Genomic DNA, 21,075 nt, shown 5'->3' with positions numbered 1-21,075 from the left:
CCCTCAGGGAGGAAGGAGGAGGAGGGGGGAATACACTGCCCGATGTTGTAAAGCAGTGTAGGCCTGTAATTGAACATTCAATGAGATTTCTGACCTTAAAATAGTGGTTTGTGTCAAATTCAGATTTTTTTTCTGGGACTTTTGATGTGTATTTCACTCAACCATGTCTTCCTCCAGGTATTAGACCCCTTGAAACATGTTTTCTATCATTTTTCTAGGCAGCAGAAATTTTTCTAAATTTTTACGTTCGCCTCCCATTGTCTATTGCGGTTCGCGAAAGTTCGCGCAAACCAAACCTTCCGCGAAAGTTCGCGAACCTAAAATCGGAGGTTCGCGACATCTCTAATGGGGGCGCAGGGTGAAACTGAAAACCTTCCCCTGCAACAGTCCTGGCAGTGTTAATTACTATTCACCCTCCAGGCCGCCATGGACTCAGGGAAGATGCAATTGTGCTGCCAGCTGGTGACTGAATTGCTCTGTTTTTTTCCGTAATTTATGCTCCGTGTTTTGCCAGCACCCAAATTACCCTCTGAGTGCCACTATAGCTGTGATGCACATTACAGCCTATGGTGGCGACTAGACAAGACAAGACAAATAACATTTATATTGCGCTTTTCCCCTGGCGGACCCAAAGCACCAGAGCTGCAGCCACTAGGACGCGCTCTATAGGCAGTAGCTGTGTTAGGGAGATTTGCCTAAGGTCTCCTACTGAATAGGTGCTGGCTTACTGAACAGGCAGAGCTGAGATTCGAACCCTGGTCTCCTTTGCCAGAGGCAGAGAGCCCTTAACCATTACACCATCCAGCTAGTGGCACCCAAATGTCCAGCGCCCCTTTTGCATGCCCCCATACTAAGTATGAGGGAGGACTAACAGTAATAAACCCCTGGGTTTATTTTATGGCTGCACAACTGCAACATCTACCGGGTTTTGATGCCCCTGACTTAAAGCGGTATTGTCACCATAAAAATCCAATTTCAACAGCAACTGGTCTGAGTGTATTAATGTGAAGGATAGCGGAATAGTCGCCGCATGCTCTGACGGCGTGGTGGCTGTTTCCGCGTCTAGTCCGGCGGTTTACGCGCGGTGACATGTGTCTGATCTAGTGCAGCCTTCCTGTGCACATAGGCTGAGGAATACACACGCGCGCGCAGAGAGGCAGAAGCTTTATGGGAAACAGAGAGGGATCAGCTGACTCCCTTGGTCAGCTGATCCTAGGATGTATGCGGATTGGCTGGAAGGGACTGGGCGGCGCTGATCAGCGCTGCACTATATAACCACTCGTCCCTCAGTCTCATGTTGTCTGCCATTGCAAATGCTTTACGTGTTAGCACACAGACCTCAGTCAGATCCTACAGTGTGTTGGAACCAGGACGGACCTGGGAAATCACACTGAGCTTGATTTCTCTCGCTTGTCATGCTATGTTATGCTATAGACTAGTTCCAGGGTGTTGTGACTACGGACCTCACACCCAAGCTTAGGAAACTGTCTCAATGCTATGTTATGCTATAGACTAGTTCCAGGGTGTTGTGACTACAGACCTCCCACCCAAGCTTAGGAAACTGTCTCAATGCTGTGTTGTGCTATAGACTAGTTCCAGGGTGTTGTGACTACGGACCTCACACCCAAGCTTAGGAAACTGTCTCTGTTATGTCATGTATGCTAGTTCTAGGGTGCTGTAACTACTTTCCTCACACCCAAGACTAGCACTGTGTATCTTCATTACTTTAGCCCGCCACTAGGGTGTAGAGAGCCAGGATCTCTCATCCAGTAGGGCAAGTTGGTTCATTTAGAAGCAGGGCTTCCTGCAACCTAGCCCAGGCCCCTCTCCTAGGGAGCCATTGGGCTTATAGGGATTCACCCACAGTCCGGGGTGAATTCCCTTCATCTTCCTACCTCCAGTTCCTCTGGTGGTTCTCACTCAAAATGTTACTGTTACACCAAACGCTCACATTTCATAGGTGTCCAGAGGTTAGCAATATATCTGATTATCGGTGATACTGCAGATCATCAATAATCGGGTATATATCTGCATTCTTGGTGATACTGCAGAGCACCAATGATCAGATTCTCTCTGCGTGCCGACACCGTTCATTACAATTAAGTGATAAAGATGCTAATCCTGCATTCAAAACTTTTTTCTGCTGTTATGGTTTGGAGTTATTACATACTTTAGGAGCACTGGCCCTAGTGCCAAACAGTGCCAAAAAGTTGAATGCTGGGAGTTCTTTTGAATGCTGGGAATTCTATTTATCTATAATATATTCCTCCTCTTCCATTTATTTCCCTGCCTAGCTGATCACTTGTGTTTACAAGCAAGGCTGAGGTGACTCAGTGATTGGATGTGTAAATAAAAAAAAAGACTCTGGGAGGAGGGCAGCTAATGAATACACAATGAGCAAGAGAAGGGAGGGGGGAAACAAGTCAGGTAGGATATAATGTCAGCATTAGCTTTGCAAGATGGCCACTGCCTATAAAAGGATTTTCTGCTTTTCCTTTGTAAAAGTCACAGAAATCATTACGTGGATAGCACAATATATCTGTTATGTATGTTAGTAGAGGGAACACCGCTCTACCCCACCAGTGGATGGTTGTGCTGGACCAGGTTAGCAGGACCTCAGAGACACTCCAACAGAAGTAAGGTCCGCACCAATTTGCCACTAATCCTCTTTATTATTAGGACATATCCAGTATTAAAACATCAAATCTCAAGCTGACATGTTTCGGACCTACTGGTCCTTAATCACATCTGTTATGTAAGTAGAGGTAGTATTTATCTACTTATATATGTGGTTTTTATCTCTAGGTTAGCATGGGTGTCGCTTGTTCTTTAAAAGCTTACAGTACAAGACCAACTTGCTGCAGTTCCACACTGCCCTTGCTCATGCGAAGCAGGAATACTTTACCAAGCTCATCGGAGCACAAGCTTCCAACCCCCGGCGTCTTTTTGCCACTTTCAACTCCCTGCTTAAACTCCCCCCCCCCCCCCCCCTCCGTTTCCTTTCTTTTTGCCACAGATTTAGCGACCCACTTCACCAACAAAATTGTCTCCAACCACCAGGAAATATCTCATCTCAAATCTTCACCTCCCTCCCCCTCCTAACCAGCTCCTCCTCCACCCTATCCTCCCCTCACATCCTTCACTCCTACTACCACCGAGGAAGTCATCCACCTACTGCAGACTTCCCATACCACTACTTCCCCCCCTTGACCCCATCCCTTCTGATTTACTCCAGCCTCACTTCACGGAATTGGCCCCAGTCCTCACTACCCTGTTCAACCTCTCCCTATCCACAGGCACCTTCCCCTCAGACTTCAAGCAGGCCACTGTACTACCTCTGCTCAAGAAACCCTCCCTCGACCCCTCGCTACCCTCCAACTACCGTCCTATCTCCCTCCTCCCCTTTGCCTCAAAACTCCTTGAGCGTCTGGTTCACAAACGCCTGACCCAGTTCCTCAATGCCAACTCACTGCGAGACCCACTGCAATCTGGATTTCGGCCTGCCCACTCAACCGAAACTGCTCTCACCAAAGTGGTCAACGACCTTGTCTTAGCTAAAGCTGAAGGTAAATACTCCATTCTCCTCCTCCTTGACCTTTCAGCAGCTTTTGACACAGTAGATCATCCCCTACTCCTCCAGTCCATGGGCATTCACGATCTTGCCCTGTCCTGGCTTTCATCCTACCTCTCCAACCGCTCCTTCACGACCGCCTTTAATGAGTCCTCCTCCACCCCCAACCACCTCTCGGTGGGAGTCCCCCAAGGTTCAGTCCTTGGCCCCCTACTGTTCACCCTATACACATCCTCCATTGGCAAGGGTTTTAACTATCATCTGTATGCAGATGACACCCAGATCTACCTCCACACCCCTGACATATCCACCACTACCATGGACAAGGTCTCCTCCTGTCTATCAGCCATCTCCTCCTGGATGTCCGCTAGGTTCCTGAAACTAAACCTAGACAAAACGGAATTTATGATCTTCCCACCCCGGACATCCATAAACCTCCCAGATGTGCATGTCACTGTTAACCACACTACCATTCTCCCTACCTCTCAAGCCCGCTGTCTGGGTGTCACCCTGGACTCCGCACTCTCCTTCACTCCCCACATCCAAAACTTCACAAAGTCCTGCAACTTCCACCTTCGTAACATCTGTAAGATTCGCCCTTTCCTGACCTGTGCCACCACCAAACTCCTCATCCATGCCCTCATAATTTCCCGCATTGACTACTGCAATGCGCTGCTGTCTGGTTTCCCTATGACCCAAACAGCCCCACTGCAGTCCATCATGAATGCGGCAACCCAGAATTATCCACTGCTCCCATCGTCCCATCGCTCCACCACGGCGGATCCCCTCCTTGAATCCTTCCACTGGCGTCCTATCCAATCCAGAATCAGATTCAAGATACTGTGTCTGACCTACAAATATGTCCACAAAACCTGTCCAACCTACATTTCCGATCTTACTCAGAGGTACACACCTAGCCGCTCACTCCGCTTTTCCAATAAACTTTGCCTAACCGCCCCCCGCATCACCCAGTCCCATGCACGCCTCCAGGACTTCTCAAGAGCTGCTCCAACACTATGGAACTCCCTACCTCCACCCATTAGGGCAGCCCCCTCCTTCAACATCTTCAAGAAAGCCCTCAAAACTCACCTTTTCACTCTGGCCTACTACCCCTCACAAGTGCTCTAAACCCACAGCTGAACTCTGGTCCCCTACCTTCCGTGTCCTTACCTCTCCCTCTAGATTGTAAGCCTTTGGGCAGGGTCCTCCTCCTTTTGTGTCCTACCTGATCATGCACCTCCATTACTGTGAACCCATGCTATGCATCTGAGTGAACCTAACTTGCCTAATCTCCATGCTCCCCTCCAGTGACTAAGCATTACCTTGTACTCATACTGTGCTGCATGATCTGGTCTTTCTTGTATTCAGGTATTGTCATTTTGCTATATGTCACCCCTAAATATTGTATGTATCCCTATTTATTGTCCAGCGCTGTGTAATATGTTGGCGCTTTATAAATACAATTAATAATAATAAAAGACTTCTCTAGAGACTTGGTGAACTGTATTTTGAGGTCCCACTCTGTGTATCAAGCTCTGTATCATCCCATCACTTTTCTTAACTCTCTACAGTTGATGCTGAGGGTCTGGCTTAGAGCAAGATCTAGGCAGGACGTTGTGGGTTATTCCTGCCAATATTGGGGAAATTTGTCTCTTCCCGAGTTTGATATTTTGACATGTAAAATGTGCTGGTCAGGTAGCGGCCTGCATCTTCTTACACAGGCGCTAAAGAGGAACTTTATCCCAGGATTGAACTTCATTCCAATCAGTAGCTGATATCCCCATTCCCACAAGAAATCTTTGCCTTTTCTCGAATAGATCATCGGGGGCAGAGGAGGGTTTGTATGGCCAGGCAGATATTGCGGTGAAGCCCCTCCCACAGTGTGATGTCATGACCATGGTTTTCTGTCTGTGAACCTCATTGCATTGTGGGAAATAATTACTTTTTCCAACTGCCAAGCAAGCAGTAGCTCCCTCTGCAAATCTGGTAATAAACTAACTAAGTGTATATTGTTAATAACGAGCCTTTGGGCTTTGGGTAGCAGAGTTGTTATACCGGCTGTACTCAGCAATGGGCACTGATGTGCTGTGTGTGGCTCTCAGGGACTCCTCTGGTGACATCTCTCCGCTCCTGCCTCAGTCTCTGGTGACATTTGTGTGACAGCCTCTTGTCAGGCCACCGCTGGCGTAGCAATAGGGGATGCAGAGGCTGCATGAGCAAACCACATAGATTCCTAATGCAAGCCACAGAGGCCTCTCCACTGTCACTGCTTTACCTTCATAGTAACGTTTGTCAGTCAGCGACATATCAGTGTAGGAGATGTGAGTAAAGTTTAGTCTCACAAACACATTTTTGTATAGAAATACCTGTATACATACATGTAGATCTGTTCTGTACATGAGTTGTGAAAGAGGGAAAATGAAGAAGATAGAGGGATTCGTTTTCCATACATGCTCTCTCTCTTCCATAGTGTTCTAAGGGTAGTTCCAGGTGTAATGTGGATATGGAATAACTGGTAAATTGTATTACAAAAGGAGGGGAGTGCATCACATTGAAGGCTGCAGTTTGCATATTCTCCACAAGATGGCGGTGTCACACGCCGGAATATCCGGGTTAGAGGAGGAAGTCAGAGGAAGCACAAAGGGAGGAAATATTGCTGCTGCTGGAAGACGAGGTAATATTTATTCTATATTGTTTATTCTGCGGCACCTATTGGAGTGCAATGAGCAATTCCCCTTAGTGGGGCTCACAATGTAATGTGCCCACCACAGTCATAGTCTGATGTTCTGCTACAAGAGGAGGTCAGGGAACCAAGTAACATAGCTTCCAACTGTCCCTCTTTTTTTTTCTTCATTTTTCCCTCTTTCTTCAGGACTGATGTTCAGGTCTATGTAAATATATGTATTTTTCTACTGAAAATGTGTTTACCTGACTCTAAACTTTATTCTCATCATTTAAATTCATATATTTCTGATTGTCAAATGTTAATATAAAATGTGTGTGGCTGGATAGTGTAAGTGTGTGGCTGGATAGTGTAAGTGTGTGGCTGGATAGTGTAATGGTTAAAGGACTTACGAGGCCAAGAGGAGTAAAAAAAAGTTAATTACTTGCATGGTCGTTTCAGGCACGGAGGACGCCGTCTGCGCCCTCCGTGCCGCTCCGCCGGGTCCCCCCGCTCATTATCCCCCCGGGTCGGCTCCCCTGCCTCTCCAAAGATGGCCGCTTCCTCTGGTCGTTTCATGGTCGTTTCTGGTCGTTGCATGGTCGTTTCAGGCACGGAGGATGCCGTCCGCCCCCTCCGTGACGCTCCGCCGGGTCCCCCCGCTCATTATCCCCCCGGGTCGGCTCCCGACCCCACAGCCTGGGTCGGGTTCTCCTGCCTCTCCAAAGATGGCCGCTTCCTCTGGCCGCGAGTGCGGCTGCGCAGCCCTAGCGCCAACCCCTCCGATCCACGCTACGTAGCGTGGATCGGGGGGGGGGGGGGTTGGCCCTAGAGCTGCGCAGCCGCACTCGCGGCCAGGCGGACTGCGCAGCCGCGGCCAGAGGAAGCGGCCATCTTTGGAGAGGCAGGAGAACCCGACCCAGGCCGTGGGGTCGGGAGCCGACCCGGGGGGATAATGAGCGGGGGGACCCGGCGGAGCGGCACGGAGGGGGCGGACAGCGTCCTCCGTGCCTGAAACGACCATGCAAGTAATTAACTTTTTTTTACTCCTCTTGGCCTCGTAAGTCCTTTAAGGGCTCTGCCTCTGACACAGGAGACCTGGGTTCGAATCTCGGCTCTGCCTGTTCGGTAAGCCAGCACCTATTCAGTAGGAGACCTTGGGCAAGACTCCCTAACACTGCTACTGCCTATAGAGCGCATCCTAGTGGTTGCAGCTCTGGTGCTTTGAGTCCGCCAGGAAAACAGCGCGATATAAATGTTCTGTTTGTTTATTTGTTTGTTGTTTGTAAATAAACTAATGATAGAAAGGACCTGTGTGGTTTGAATTATAAAACAATATCTTTTGCTTTTGAATTATCTGTGATATGCCTGACTAGGGCTTTTGCGGAGGGGGGTTAGATGTTTGACAGGGGTCTTGCTTAAAGTTGAGTCATGTGACACTGGGGGATATCAAATTACTGACTTGTGGGCCGGGCTTGTTCTTTTCACTTTCTAGGGGAACCTATCAAGAGCCATTCCCCCATCCACTCAATGGTGATGGCCCAAACTGTTCACTGGTGGACAGTTCCTGGCGAACATCGGCTATTTGCCGATTCGCCCACCGAACACATGAGTATGATCCGCCCCTCATACATATTCAAGGAGCCAAAAATTGACCCCTCATCCCAGAATCAGCAGACACATGGCAGCCAATCAGCTATCCCTATCTCCAGGACTCCAGCTTCGTTCCCAGCAGTAGAATGGGCACAATTGCATAGTCACCCATTACAAACTTCGTTGTTGCAAGGACGGGACAAGTCGTAAGCAACTCTGGTCCCTCATGTCCCTACCAGAGATGGTGAGAGTCTAACATGGTGGACGGAGTCAGAGAACCTGGTTCAGGGAAGCGTGTGGTGTCAGGAAGAACCAGTAAAATGTACACAGATGCCACAGTACTTCACATACTAGACCCTTGAAGTTTCTGAGTTTTGTTTTAGCGGTTTTCCTGGACAGGCTAGAAAAAGTCTCTTGTTAAGTACTCTGAAAGTACAGTGCTCAGCCCTCTCAATTTTGCTGGAAAGACTTTTAGGAAAGGAGGGTTTGATTTAAAGTGGTTAGCAGGATTACACCACTTGAACAGAAAATATTCCCTTAGTGGGATTTATCGTTGATTTAAATGCATTATCAAGAGAACCTTTTGAACCGATTTCAGACATAGAGATGAAAAGATTGACTCTTACGCTGGTATTGCTGGTTTCGGTTACATCAGCTAGAAGGTTGGGTTATCTTCAGGCTCTGTCAGTCAAAGGTCTTTTTCTTCCAGTCTTTCCTAACAATTGTTTTCAGGTTGGATCCAAACTATCTTTCGAAGGTGATTTCGGATTTCCATAGGTATATACAGAATATTATCCTAACATCATTCTGGGCGAATCCTTCTTTCAAGAAAGAAGAAGAGTGTCACTGTTTAGATGTCAGAACTGCAACGGTTACTTATCTTGAGAAAGTTTATAGAGTTCAGGAAAACAAGTCAGCTGTTTGTTCTGTTTTCTGGATAGTGTACTGGTTAAGGGCTCTGCCTTTGACGTGGCAGATCAGGGTTCAAATCCTGGCTAGGGTCAGTACCTATTCAGTAAGAAGTCCTTGGGCAAGACTTCCTAACACTGCAGGTTGGCCCCTTGAGCGGGCCCTTAGTGGCTGCAGCTCTTGAGCTCTTTGAGTCCAACAGAAGAAAAGCTATACAAATGTTAGTATTATCTTTAGGATTATTTATGGAAAGAACAGAAGGGGCAGCCTCAAAACAGATAGTCTATAATCCACAAAGGATCGGCACCACACGATATGTGTATTAAATAGCTCTTAAACTTTTATTGCATAGTAAAAAGTTTGACAGGCAGCGACAGCCCGCTGTTTCGGCCTGAAAGGCCTTTATCAAGTTGCCAGAAATGTCAAATGCATGTATATATCACACAACATCACTTATATATCACTAACTCCGCCCAAAGGCGGACCACCCTAGTGCGTACAGATGGGGAGACAAACCTATATGCGGACCTGATGGGAGACTGAATAGTCACAAATATAGCCACCTAAAAAGAGTGCACAAAGTTTAAATATTTAAACTCACCAATCAGGGATCAGTTCCGCTGCAGAAACCGCCAGCATTATCCACCCAAATCGGCTCATATGAGCGCATCACGGACAGCGCGCCGCCGCCATGCAATCAGCGGCAGCGCCCGCTGTAAGCATTGCCGGTCATGTGACTGAACACATGATCGGCTGCCACCAATCACCTGCGCCCAAGTCTTAGCCAATGGGGAATAGCCGGCCTCGGTCCAATGAAGGCGGGGGGCGTGTCAATACAACGGAGACACGGCTAGCACAACACAGTAGTAGCCGTGCTGTCTCCTAGCAACATGTAAATATAAACATATCACTCACCCAACCAGCCACACCGAATAAAAGGTATTCTGCAGAGGAATATGATCTTTTAATGTATGAATCCCCAAATGTACCTAAAAATAAACATAAAAACACATATCAAGAAAAGATAGAAGCTCAAATACACATATGAATCCATATTAGCAAACGGTTGCCTAACAGTATATACCATAATAGCTACAATAAATATTAGATACAAAAGCTTAAATCACACTCCCTATTAAGTCCAGCTGGACCCATAGCTCCCAATCTTCTAATCCAGCCCGCCTCTCTCCTCAATAATTCCTTTTGTCGGTTACCCCCCCGCCAATCCTGGGGGACCCCTGTCAATGGCCATGACCCTTAACTGTGAGACATTATGTCTACATTTTGTAAAATGTTCAGCAACCGACTGCTCAATGCTTTTACCCCTGATGGCCGTTTTATGTGATGAAATGCGGTCTTTGAGGCGCTGAGTTGTCATCCCTACATAAATAAAGCCACAGGGACACTTTAAAAGGTACACAACATATCGGGAATCGCATGTATAGCGTCTCCTGATCTCATATTTGTTTCCTGTGGTGGGATGACAAAAATCTTTGCCCCTAATGACACTACTACACATGTGGCATGTGAGACATGGATACATGCCCCTATTAACTGGAAGGTCACCAGACACATCCTTCTTTTTGACACGCAACTTGTCACGCAGGGTAGGTGCCCTGCGGAACGACATAAGGGGTCGGTATCTGAACTCTGGTACTCTGGGGAAACCATCCCTCAGGATATACCAGTGCCGACGTATAATACGACTCACATTATCACTACATGTATTATAAGTGGATATAAACGGCAATCTGGGTACAGTATTTCTCCTATGGGTACGACGCTGTCTGCATTCCTGGAAATCAGAATAACCCCTTGCCCTAAATTTATCACTCAACTCACGTTTGCGTAAGGTGGATGTGTCTGGATCACTCACAATTCTATCCACCCTCGAGAATTGACTCTGTGGTATACTCCTTTTAGTATTCAAAGGGTGAAAGCTTTGGAAGTGTAATACTGAATTACGATCCGTTGGTTTGGTGTATAGGTCGGTAACAAATCCCGCCCCCTCCCGGATCACCCTGACATCTAAAAACGGAACGCTACATGGATCTATATGAGCAGTAAGACTTATATAAGGGCATTGTTCATGGACATTAGTTATATAAACATCTAGGCTCTCACGTGGCCCCCTCCAAACGCAAAATACATCGTCTATAAAACGCCACCAGCACAAAGAGTGCTGGCGAAATATGGGATTTAGATATACAAAAGTTTCCTCAAATAGACCCATAAATAAATTTGCGTAGGAGGGGGCCACGTTCGAGCCCATAGCTGTGCCCTGTCGCTGTCCATAAAATCTGTTCTTAAAAGAGAAGTAATTAAATTTCAAGACAATTTCCAAAAGTTTCACCAGAAACCTTCGTTGGTCAATCGAGCAGTCGGTTTGCATCATCAAGTACCAATCAACTGCCTCTACACCTCCATCATGAGGGATGGAGGTGTAGAGGCTCTCCACATCCAAAGTGACTAAGAGGACATCATCATCCACAGGTGGCATGGACCTAAGTTTACACAAAAAGGCATTAGTATCTTTAATATACGAATCCAAAGATTGTACTATAGGTTGTAAGATTTTATCAATAAAGATTGCAATTGGAACGAAGACAGACCTCACTCCTGCCACAATTGGACGCCCAGGGGGGCGTACAAGAGTTTTGTGTATCTTTGGCAATATATACAAATGTGGAGTAGTGGGGTTGTCCTGTTGCAAAAACTTAAACAGATCTTCATCAATCAAGCCCTTAACCAACGCATTCTGCAATACATTTAAAATTAATCGCTGTATCTCAGGTAGAGGGTCACTATCTAGAGGGACATACACATTGGTATCAGATAATTGGCGATCAACCTCCTGATCATAATCGCATCTATCAACTATCACCACGGCTCCTCCCTTATCCGCCGGACATATTACTATGTCGGCATTGTCCTGCAAGGACTTTAGAGCTGTGTTCTCTGCACGAGTGAGATTATGTGCTATTCTAAAATGTCCCTTCCTAAAATCATCCTCCATTTTCTTAATGTCCTCTGAAATCTTCGATGTGTAGGTGTCAATAAGGGCATGGCTAGAAGGTAAAAAATTGATCCCTAGAGGTAAAAGAGCACATGTAGCACCTCTGTTGTTCCCTAACAATACTGCTTTTTGTGCGGTATGGGAGAAAATATGGAACAAAGCATCTTTTGATGCAATGCTGCACACCATCGTTCGCATTCAAGAGGAGCTCCCAGCACTTGATGCAAAAATGAATCCGCTGGTAGAGCAGATGAAAGAGCTATTACCTGCTGCAGAGTTCAAGTCGTATATGGAGAGTTTGGATAAAAAGATGGATGATTTTGTGAAAACTCTGGAAGAGAGGAAAAGAGTAAAGTTTAATCGTGATAAAGCGGATTATACAACTGGATATGTTTATTCCTGGCAAAAACCTGTATCTCAGCCGCAACCACAAGGTAAACCACCACGTAGACCAAAGAAGGGACCCCGTGGGAGACCTCGAGGAGGTAGTCCGTCTGGAGCTTGCTCTTCATCATCTGATGTCGTCCCAACTTCAAGGGAGGGTTCCCCAAACCATCACCCCCAAGGAGGCGGAAGCGGAGAGGGGGTTGGAGGTTCAGGCGGAGGTGCATACGGAAAACCCCCACGCAACACGATGAACCTGAGACCGAGGAAACGGACTTGATACACCCATCATTAGTGGTAAATATCTCTTCATACTCATTAACCAGTATTGAGGAAAGGGTATTGAACTATGGGTTATCGTTTAGTCCTACACATCTACCAGACTTTTTCAGTCTTGAACAAGACTTATTTCGGTTTTTCCGATCTATTAAACTAAAAGTCTTCTTTAATAACCTACCAGCTAGTATAACTACTGATACTGTGCGAACTGGGAATGAAGACTGCTTCTGTCTCAGAGACTCTGGCCTACGCAACAAGAGCAATTTTTTACCTTCTAGCCATGCCCTTATTGACACCTACACATCGAAGATTTCAGAGGACATTAAGAAAATGGAGGATGATTTTAGGAAGGGACATTTTAGAATAGCACATAATCTCACTCGTGCAGAGAACACAGCTCTAAAGTCCTTGCAGGACAATGCCGACATAGTAATATGTCCGGCGGATAAGGGAGGAGCCGTGGTGATAGTTGATAGATGCGATTATGATCAGGAGGTTGATCGCCAATTATCTGATACCAATGTGTATGTCCCTCTAGATAGTGACCCTCTACCTGAGATACAGCGATTAATTTTAAATGTATTGCAGAATGCGTTGGTTAAGGGCTTGATTGATGAAGATCTGTTTAAGTTTTTGCAACAGGACAACCCCACTACTCCACATTTGTATATATTGCCAAAGATACACAAAACTCTTGTACGCCCCCCTGGGCGTCCAATTGTGGCAGGAGTGGGGTCTGTCTTCGTTCCAATTGCAATCTTTATTGATAAAATCTTACAACCTATAGTACAATCTTTGGATTCGTATATTAAAGATACTAATGCCTTTTTGTGTAAACTTAGGTCCATGCCACCTGTGGATGATGATGTCCTCTTAGTCACTTTGGATGTGGAGAGCCTCTACACCTCCATCCCTCATGATGGAGGTGTAGAGGCAGTTGATTGGTACTTGATGATGCAAACCGACTGCTCGATTGACCAACGAAGGTTTCTGGTGAAACTTTTGGAAATTGTCTTGAAATTTAATTACTTCTCTTTTAAGAACAGATTTTATGGACAGCGACAGGGCACAGCTATGGGCTCGAACGTGGCCCCCTCCTACGCAAATTTATTTATGGGTCTATTTGAGGAAACTTTTGTATATCTAAATCCCATATTTCGCCAGCACTCTTTGTGCTGGTGGCGCTTTATAGACGATGTATTTTGCGTTTGGAGGGGGCCACGTGAGAGCCTAGATGCTTTTATAACTAATGTCCATGAACAATGCCCTTATATACGTCTTACTGCTCATATAGATCCATGTAGCGTTCCGTTTTTAGATGTCAGGGTGATCCGGGAGGGGGCGGGATTTGTTACCGACCTATACACCAAACCAACGGATCGTAATTCAGTATTACACTTCCAAAGCTTTCACCCTTTGAATACTAAAAGGAGTATACCACAGAGTCAATTCTCGAGGGTGGATAGAATTGTGAGTGATCCAGACACATCCACCTTACGCAAACGTGAGTTGAGTGATAAATTTAGGGCAAGGGGTTATTCTGATTTCCAGGAATGCAGACAGCGTCGTACCCATAGGAGAAATACTGTACCCAGATTGCCATTTATATACACTTATAATACATGTAGTGATAATGTGAGTCGTATTATACGTCGGCATTGGTATATCCTGAGGGATGGTTTCCCCAGAGTACCAGAGTTCAGATACCCACCCCTTATGTCGTTCCGCAGGGCACCTACCCTGCGTGACAAGTTGCGTGTCAAAAAGAAGGATGTGTCTGGTGACCTTCCAGTTAATAGGGGCATGTATCCATGTCTCACATGCCACATGTGTAGTAGTGTCATTAGGGGCAAAGATTTTTGTCATCCCACCACAGGAAACAAATATGAGATCAGGAGACGCTATACATGCGATTCCCGATATGTTGTGTACCTTTTAAAGTGTCCCTGTGGCTTTATTTATGTAGGGATGACAACTCAGCGCCTCAAAGACCGCATTTCATCACATAAAACGGCCATCAGGGGTAAAAGCATTGAGCAGTCGGTTGCTGAACATTTTACAAAATGTAGACATAATGTCTCACAGTTAAGGGTCATGGCCATTGACGGGGTCCCCCAGGATTGGCGGGGGGGTAACCGACAAAAGGAATTATTGAGGAGAGAGGCGGGCTGGATTAGAAGATTGGGAGCTATGGGTCCAGCTGGACTTAATAGGGAGTGTGATTTAAGCTTTTGTATCTAATATTTATTGTAGCTATTATGGTATATACTGTTAGGCAACCGTTTGCTAATATGGATTCATATGTGTATTTGAGCTTCTATCTTTTATTGATATGTGTTTTTATGTTTATTTTTAGGTACATTTGGGGATTCATACATTAAAAGATCATATTCCTCTGCAGAATACCTTTTATTCGGTGTGGCTGGTTGGGTGAGTGATATGTTTATATTTACATGTTGCTAGGAGACAGCACGGCTGCTACTGTGTTGTGCTAGCCGTGTCTCCGTTGTATTGACACGCCCCCCGCCTTCATTGGACCGAGGCCGGCTATTCCCCATTGGCTAAGACTTGGGCGCAGGTGATTGGTGGCAGCCGATCATGTGTTCAGTCACATGACCGGCAATGCTTACAGCGGGCGCTGCCGCTGATTGCATGGCGGCGGCGCGCTGTCCGTGATGCGCTCATATGAGCCGATTTGGGTGGATAATGCTGGCGGTTTCTGCAGCGGAACTGATCCCTGATTGGTGAGTTTAAATATTTAAACTTTGAGCACTCTTTTTAGGTGGCTATATTTGTGACTATTCAGTCTCCCATCAGGTCCGCATATAGGTTTGTCTCCCCATCTGTACGCACTAGGGTGGTCCGCCTTTGGGCGGAGTTAGTGATATATAAGTGATGTTGTGTGATATATACATGCATTTGACATTTCTGGCAACTTGATAAAGGCCTTTCAGGCCGAAACAGCGGGCTGTCGCTGCCTGTCAAACTTTTTACTATGCAATAAAAGTTTAAGAGCTATTTAATACACATATCGTGTGGTGCCGATCCTTTGTGGATTATAGACTGTATTGACCCTTTGGTACAGGGGTGAGGATCTTGGCACACTTCCTTTTACCTTTGAGCATTAAGTGGGTGCTCCTGGATACATGCTTTCAAAACAGATAGTAGCCAAATGGATATACCAGGCGTTAGCGTTAGCATAAGACGGTTACTCCCTCTTTTTGATTAAGAGCTCATTCCACACGCTCCTTAGCTACCTCTTGGGCTGAAAGGGCCGGGGACATTGTACAGCAAATCGGCCAGGCAGCAACATGGACAAGTCCATCTACATTTGTGAAACAATATCCTGTCTGTAACGATTGGTGAAGCACAGAGACGATCTGATTACCGGTGATCTGCAGTATCACTGGGAATACAGATGTATACCAGATTATAAGTGATCTGCAGTATCACCGATAATCCGATATACCAGCTAACCTCTGTTCACCTGAGTAGAGTGTAGTGTTCGGTGTAACAGTAACACTTAAGAGGACTAGGCCTCAGAGCAGTGAGGAGTACTGCACAGATTCCTCCCGCAAACCTGAACTCTCTAAGGCGGGAGGAGTCAGGCTGAGAGTAGGAAGGATATCTGAGAGTGACACACTGGAGGTAGTGTCACTGACAAGACAGGGAACTGCCTCTAATAGTAAGGTCGGTTCTCGAGGTCGGACAGGCCTGGTCGTAAACACACTGACAGATAAAGTACAGATTCAGAAGGCGGAGGCGGAGTCAAGGTACAGGCAGGTTTCAGCAACAGGGTATCAGATATTTCAAGGTACAAAATCAGGAGGCAGAAGCAGAGTCTAAGGACGAGCCGGGGTCCGGCAACAGAGTATCAGAAAGGCAAGGTACAAGATCAGAGTTCAAGAGGATAGTCAGACAGGCAAAGGGTCATAACAGATAATCACAATCAAACTAGTACTTTAAGCTATCAACAGAATCTAGCTTAGTGTAGGATTACAGCTCCAGCTGGTCCCGGCACACTAACGGATCTGACTAAGGGTCTGAGTGCACCCACGTATGTGTTCGCAACGCCAGACAACCAGCAACTGAACAGCTGGCAGTATATATACACATACATATCTCCAGCACCTCCCTAAGTGCTGGACCAATGGGGAGTGGAGCCTGAGTCAGCTGACCAGCCTGGTCAGCTGACTCACTTCTGTCTGTCATAAAGTCCCTGCCTCCGTGCGCGCGCACGCGTCATTCTACCAGAGGGACTACGTGTCCCAGCCACACCAGCACCGCTCTGCGGTGCCTCCGCAAAGGGGCCATGCGCGCTAACTGCCGCGTCCAACGCGGCAGTTATTCCGCGCTCCACCATGCCCTGCACGGGGACAGCCGCCTCAGGCTGAGTGGAGGCGGCTGCCTCCCCGTGCTCTGCCGCACTGTGCGCAGAAAGAGCCGCCTGCCGCTGACACATGGCGGCGGCTCTTCCGCGATTCTTGACACTGTCTCAACAAGACCTATCATATTGTAGAAAAGTGTTTCAGGCTGTGGTCCCTCCCTAGATTGTGTAAGTATTACAGTGGGATGAGAAAATTTGGGCAACCTTGTTAATCGTCATGATTATCCTGTATAAATCGTTGGTTGTAACAATAAAAAATATGTAATGCCTGGGGGGGCATACTGTCTGACCACCCAGCACAACAAGGCTAAGAGCTGGATAATGGAAGAGGCTACACAGGCTGCCCAGAGCAACTGCAGCTCTGGGCTTCTGATAAGCCGCAATGGCAGAGCAGTGCGATGTTGCGCTGCTCTTGCGATAGCAAACATTCAGACAGATACAAGACAGACTGGAATGAGGTAGCCAATAGCAACCACAGCAATGGCTACCTGCAAGGACAGGACTAGGAAGACAGAGGCTGACAGAATGAATGCTTGCTAATCTATCCACGTGCCTCAGTGACAGCAAGCATTCACAAAGACAAGAGTGAGGTAGCCAATAGCAACCACAGCAATGGGTACCTCGCAAGGACAGGACAGAATAGTCAGAAAATGGCAGAATCAAAAGGCAGGAAAATGTAATACATAGACAAATATACAATAGATATGATTTCCTAGCGTATTACAATTTACAGCTATCAATGAAACTACAAACGACTGACTAACATATGTCTATATCGGTGATGAACCGATATATAACATAAGCAAGGAACACTGGCTAGGATCAGGAGCAATACAGCGAAGAAGACTAGGCAATACAGAATCTCTATACTAGGAGTACGTATATAAGTCCCCGTGGGAAATATATAACGTAGCTCCACAGGATAACTGAACTAAGACAAGGAATATATTTTACGATATCAAGGGACCCAGTAACAGCCTAGACAGAGTAAGACTGAAACTATGATGGGCGGAGTCTGAAAGGAGAGGGAGACTTTTATGCCGGCATCAGCCAATGGATGCAAGCATGCAAACTTCCACACAGCTGAATGGCAATCACTCAATCCTGAGCAGTCCAGAGCTGCAGAGCGATTGCAGATGGAATAAACACTCAGTGTGAGTGCAAGCAGAACTATGCAAGCAAATGCATGTAAAGGAATCAGAACTGCTTGGCTGCAGTACCTCTGCAGTCAGCAGTACATGCTGCAGAAACGATCATGACAAAATATTAGTTAAATATATCATATAGGAGACACATGCAGTGATATTTGAGAAGTGAAATGAAGTTTATTGGATTTACAGAAAGTGCACAATAATTGTTTAAATAAAATTAGGCAGGTGCATAAATTTGGGCACTGTTGTTATTTTATTGATTCCAAAACCTTTAGAACTAATTATTGGAACTCAAATTGGCCTGGTAAGCTCAGTGACCCCCTGACCTACACACACAGGTGAATCCATTTATGAGAAAGAGTATTTAAGGGTGTCAATTGTAAGTGTCCCTCCTCTTTTAATTTTCTCTGAAGAATAGACACATGGGTGTCTCAAAACAACTCTCAAATGACGTGAAGACAAAGATTGTTCACCATCATGGTTTAGGGGAAGGATGCAGAAAGCTGTCTCAGAGATTTCAGCTGTGTGTTTCCACAGTTAGGTACATATTGAGGAAATGGAAGACCACAGGCTCCGTTCAAGTTAAGGCTTGAAGTGGCAGACCAAGAAAAATCTCGGATAGACAGAAGAGACAAATGGTGAAAACAGTGAGAGTCAACCCACAGACCAGCACCAAAGACCTAGAACATTTTATTGCTGCGGATGGAGTCATTTTGTATCGTTCAACCATTCAGCACACTTTACACAAGGAGATTCTGTATGTGAGGGTGATGCAGAGGAAGCCTTTTCTCCACCCACAGCACAATGTCCCATATGCTGGCAAGAAACAGTGTGTCCGGTAAGTCTAGCATGTGCTTTTTTGATCAAGAAAAACTATGAAAACTGTGAAACAGGTGGTTTTGGTGCACGATGCTCACCGCCGCGCGGTGAAACTAGGCCTCCCATAGCAGCAATGTAATGCAGCGGGGGACGTGTAAAAGTAATTCAGAGCTCTGGCAGTTGCCACACCTCAAACTACATCTCCCTTCAGGTTTGCGACAACTCGAAGGAGGAATAGTATTTAACATCGCCGGGGAGTTTAGCGGCAGCAGGGAGAGAACATCATACGGCTCGCCCTGCGCCCAACTCACCGGCGATGCTTACTTATGCACTGGGGTGGTGTTTTTTAAAATGCACAGCCATCTGTGTTGCAGAACAAGGCCATATGGTTAGGCCCTTATTATTGTGTTATAAATGTTTAAATTGTGTGTCATGTATGAAATGTTATCTGTACAAAAAAAAAAAAAAGACTGAGCAGCATGTTCACATGTAAGTAATGTATGTAAGTTAGTGTCTGTTGTAAATAAAGTAAATTTTATTAGGTGGGTGAATAGTGGGGGTGGTCTAACTTTCTAGGGGTGTGGACTGTGGGGAAGGTGTGACATCATAAGCAGTCGTCCTCCAGGCCCACAGTGTGGAATGAGCTTTAATAAATGAGTATGTACAAATCTTGTATTACCCTCACTAAGGGTAGCCGTTCTTATTCTCATATCGAGACCAGCATTGGGGTGTTACATCGCACCTATTACACCCCGATGCACTTGCAGAGAATCTACCCTGTGAAACGCAATGTACTGCATGCTTTAGAAACTGCAATAGAGCAGGGTCTATGGCACATATATGGTGGTATTGCCCAGTAGTAAGGGACTTCTGGGTTGAGGGTGTCTCAGCTTTGCCCTTGAACGGACCATCTCAACAGAACCCTTGTTGTTAATACTGGGGGATTAGCCCCCTGGTTGGAAGATTCCCCCACACAGATTAGCTCAGCATATAGCAGGCTACATATACATAAGGCAGCCAGGCTACATATCGCAAAGCAGCAGCAGCAGCAGCAGCCTACTCTATTGATGGAAGCAGCTGAAGGCATAGTAACTGACATCCTTATTTCTGTTAATTGTCAGTGAGATGCTCAAGGTGTTCACAGAGACATGGCAACCCTGGGCTGCATATATGGCAATGCAGAGCTCCAGTCATTAGCTCCTGCTCCTGAACAGTGCCTAGTGTACTTACAATGTGTTCCTAATTACCTGTGGGGGTCTTGGACCCTATACTCTGCAATATACACTATAATACACTATGTGTGTACCCTTTGATCCTGATTCTGTGCTCCCAAGTTTATTTTATACTGTTTTGATGTAAACTTACCTTTCAATTTATGTAATGTATTCTGATGGGTTTAATTGCACAGGCCTTATATTGTGGGGTGTCTGATACGCTTGTTGTTAAGAATTAACTCTTTAATAAAACTCTTTGAAATTAATTAACAAGTATGTATATGTTTGGGGATATATAGTCTGGACTCCCACAGTGCTGATAATCCTCTGTGTAATATCCCTCTACAGATACCAGCTTCCTGTGTAGATCACATGACCACTTTGCTGAACATGGATGAGAACCAAAGTTACATGACTGAGAGGATATTAGACCTCACCCTGGAGATCATCTACCTGCTGACTGGACAGGTGAGGAGGATTCTGGGAGGTCACATGCCATTATTGTTGTCTCTGTTAGTCTCTGTTAGTAGAACACACAGCTGTGAGGTGAGGACTCCGGAAATGAACCTGGTATTGCTATTGTTTATGCTTTAACAGAATCATAAGATAGTGAAAGAGAGATCTGGAGAGCTAATGATGCCCAGAAGTCATCTCCATGGCCCCTCCCCCATCACAGAGTCCCCACCTCGCTCCCTGACACCGGAGAGGATCAAGAAGGCGATTCTAGAGGTCATCCACAAGATGATGGAGCTGCTGACAGGAGAGGTGAGCAGTGCTGGAAATTATGGGAGATTATTCAGTAACAGCAAGGAGTGTGTCTGTGTGATGATTATATTATTGTGTGTGTCAGATTCCTATAAGGTGTCAGGATGTCACTATCTATTTCTCCATGGAGGAGTGGCAGTATATAGAAGGACACAAGGACCTCTACAAGGACACCATGATGGAGAATCAGCCTCCCCTCACATCACCGGGTAAGAGGAGACTTTCATTTCTTGTAAAGCAGAGAGCAGTATGGAGGGTCCATCTAGAGAATTGGTTCTCAAACTTTTTCAGCAGAGGGCACCCCTTGACAAAATTAACAACTGAA

The 21,075-nt window shown here is 46.0% G+C and overlaps 1 protein-coding gene across 1 annotated transcript in view; it reads left to right on the top strand.

Moving 5' to 3' along the window:
* The first annotated feature begins 6,206 nt into the window (after window positions 1-6,206).
* Window positions 6,207-21,075, top strand: part of LOC137535264 (gastrula zinc finger protein XlCGF57.1-like) — a 35,508-nt gene continuing 20,639 nt past the window's right edge. The window contains exon 1 of the mRNA XM_068257083.1: window positions 6,207-6,245. The gene's annotated coding sequence lies outside the window, so the exon portion shown is untranslated. The remainder of the gene's footprint in view (window positions 6,246-21,075) is intronic.

Source organism: Hyperolius riggenbachi, chromosome 10, assembly GCF_040937935.1.
Source record: "Hyperolius riggenbachi isolate aHypRig1 chromosome 10, aHypRig1.pri, whole genome shotgun sequence".
Lineage (NCBI taxonomy): Eukaryota > Metazoa > Chordata > Amphibia > Anura > Hyperoliidae > Hyperolius > Hyperolius riggenbachi.
The sequence above is the reverse complement of the archived record's forward strand: the minus strand, read 5'-3'. Positions and strand labels throughout refer to the sequence as shown.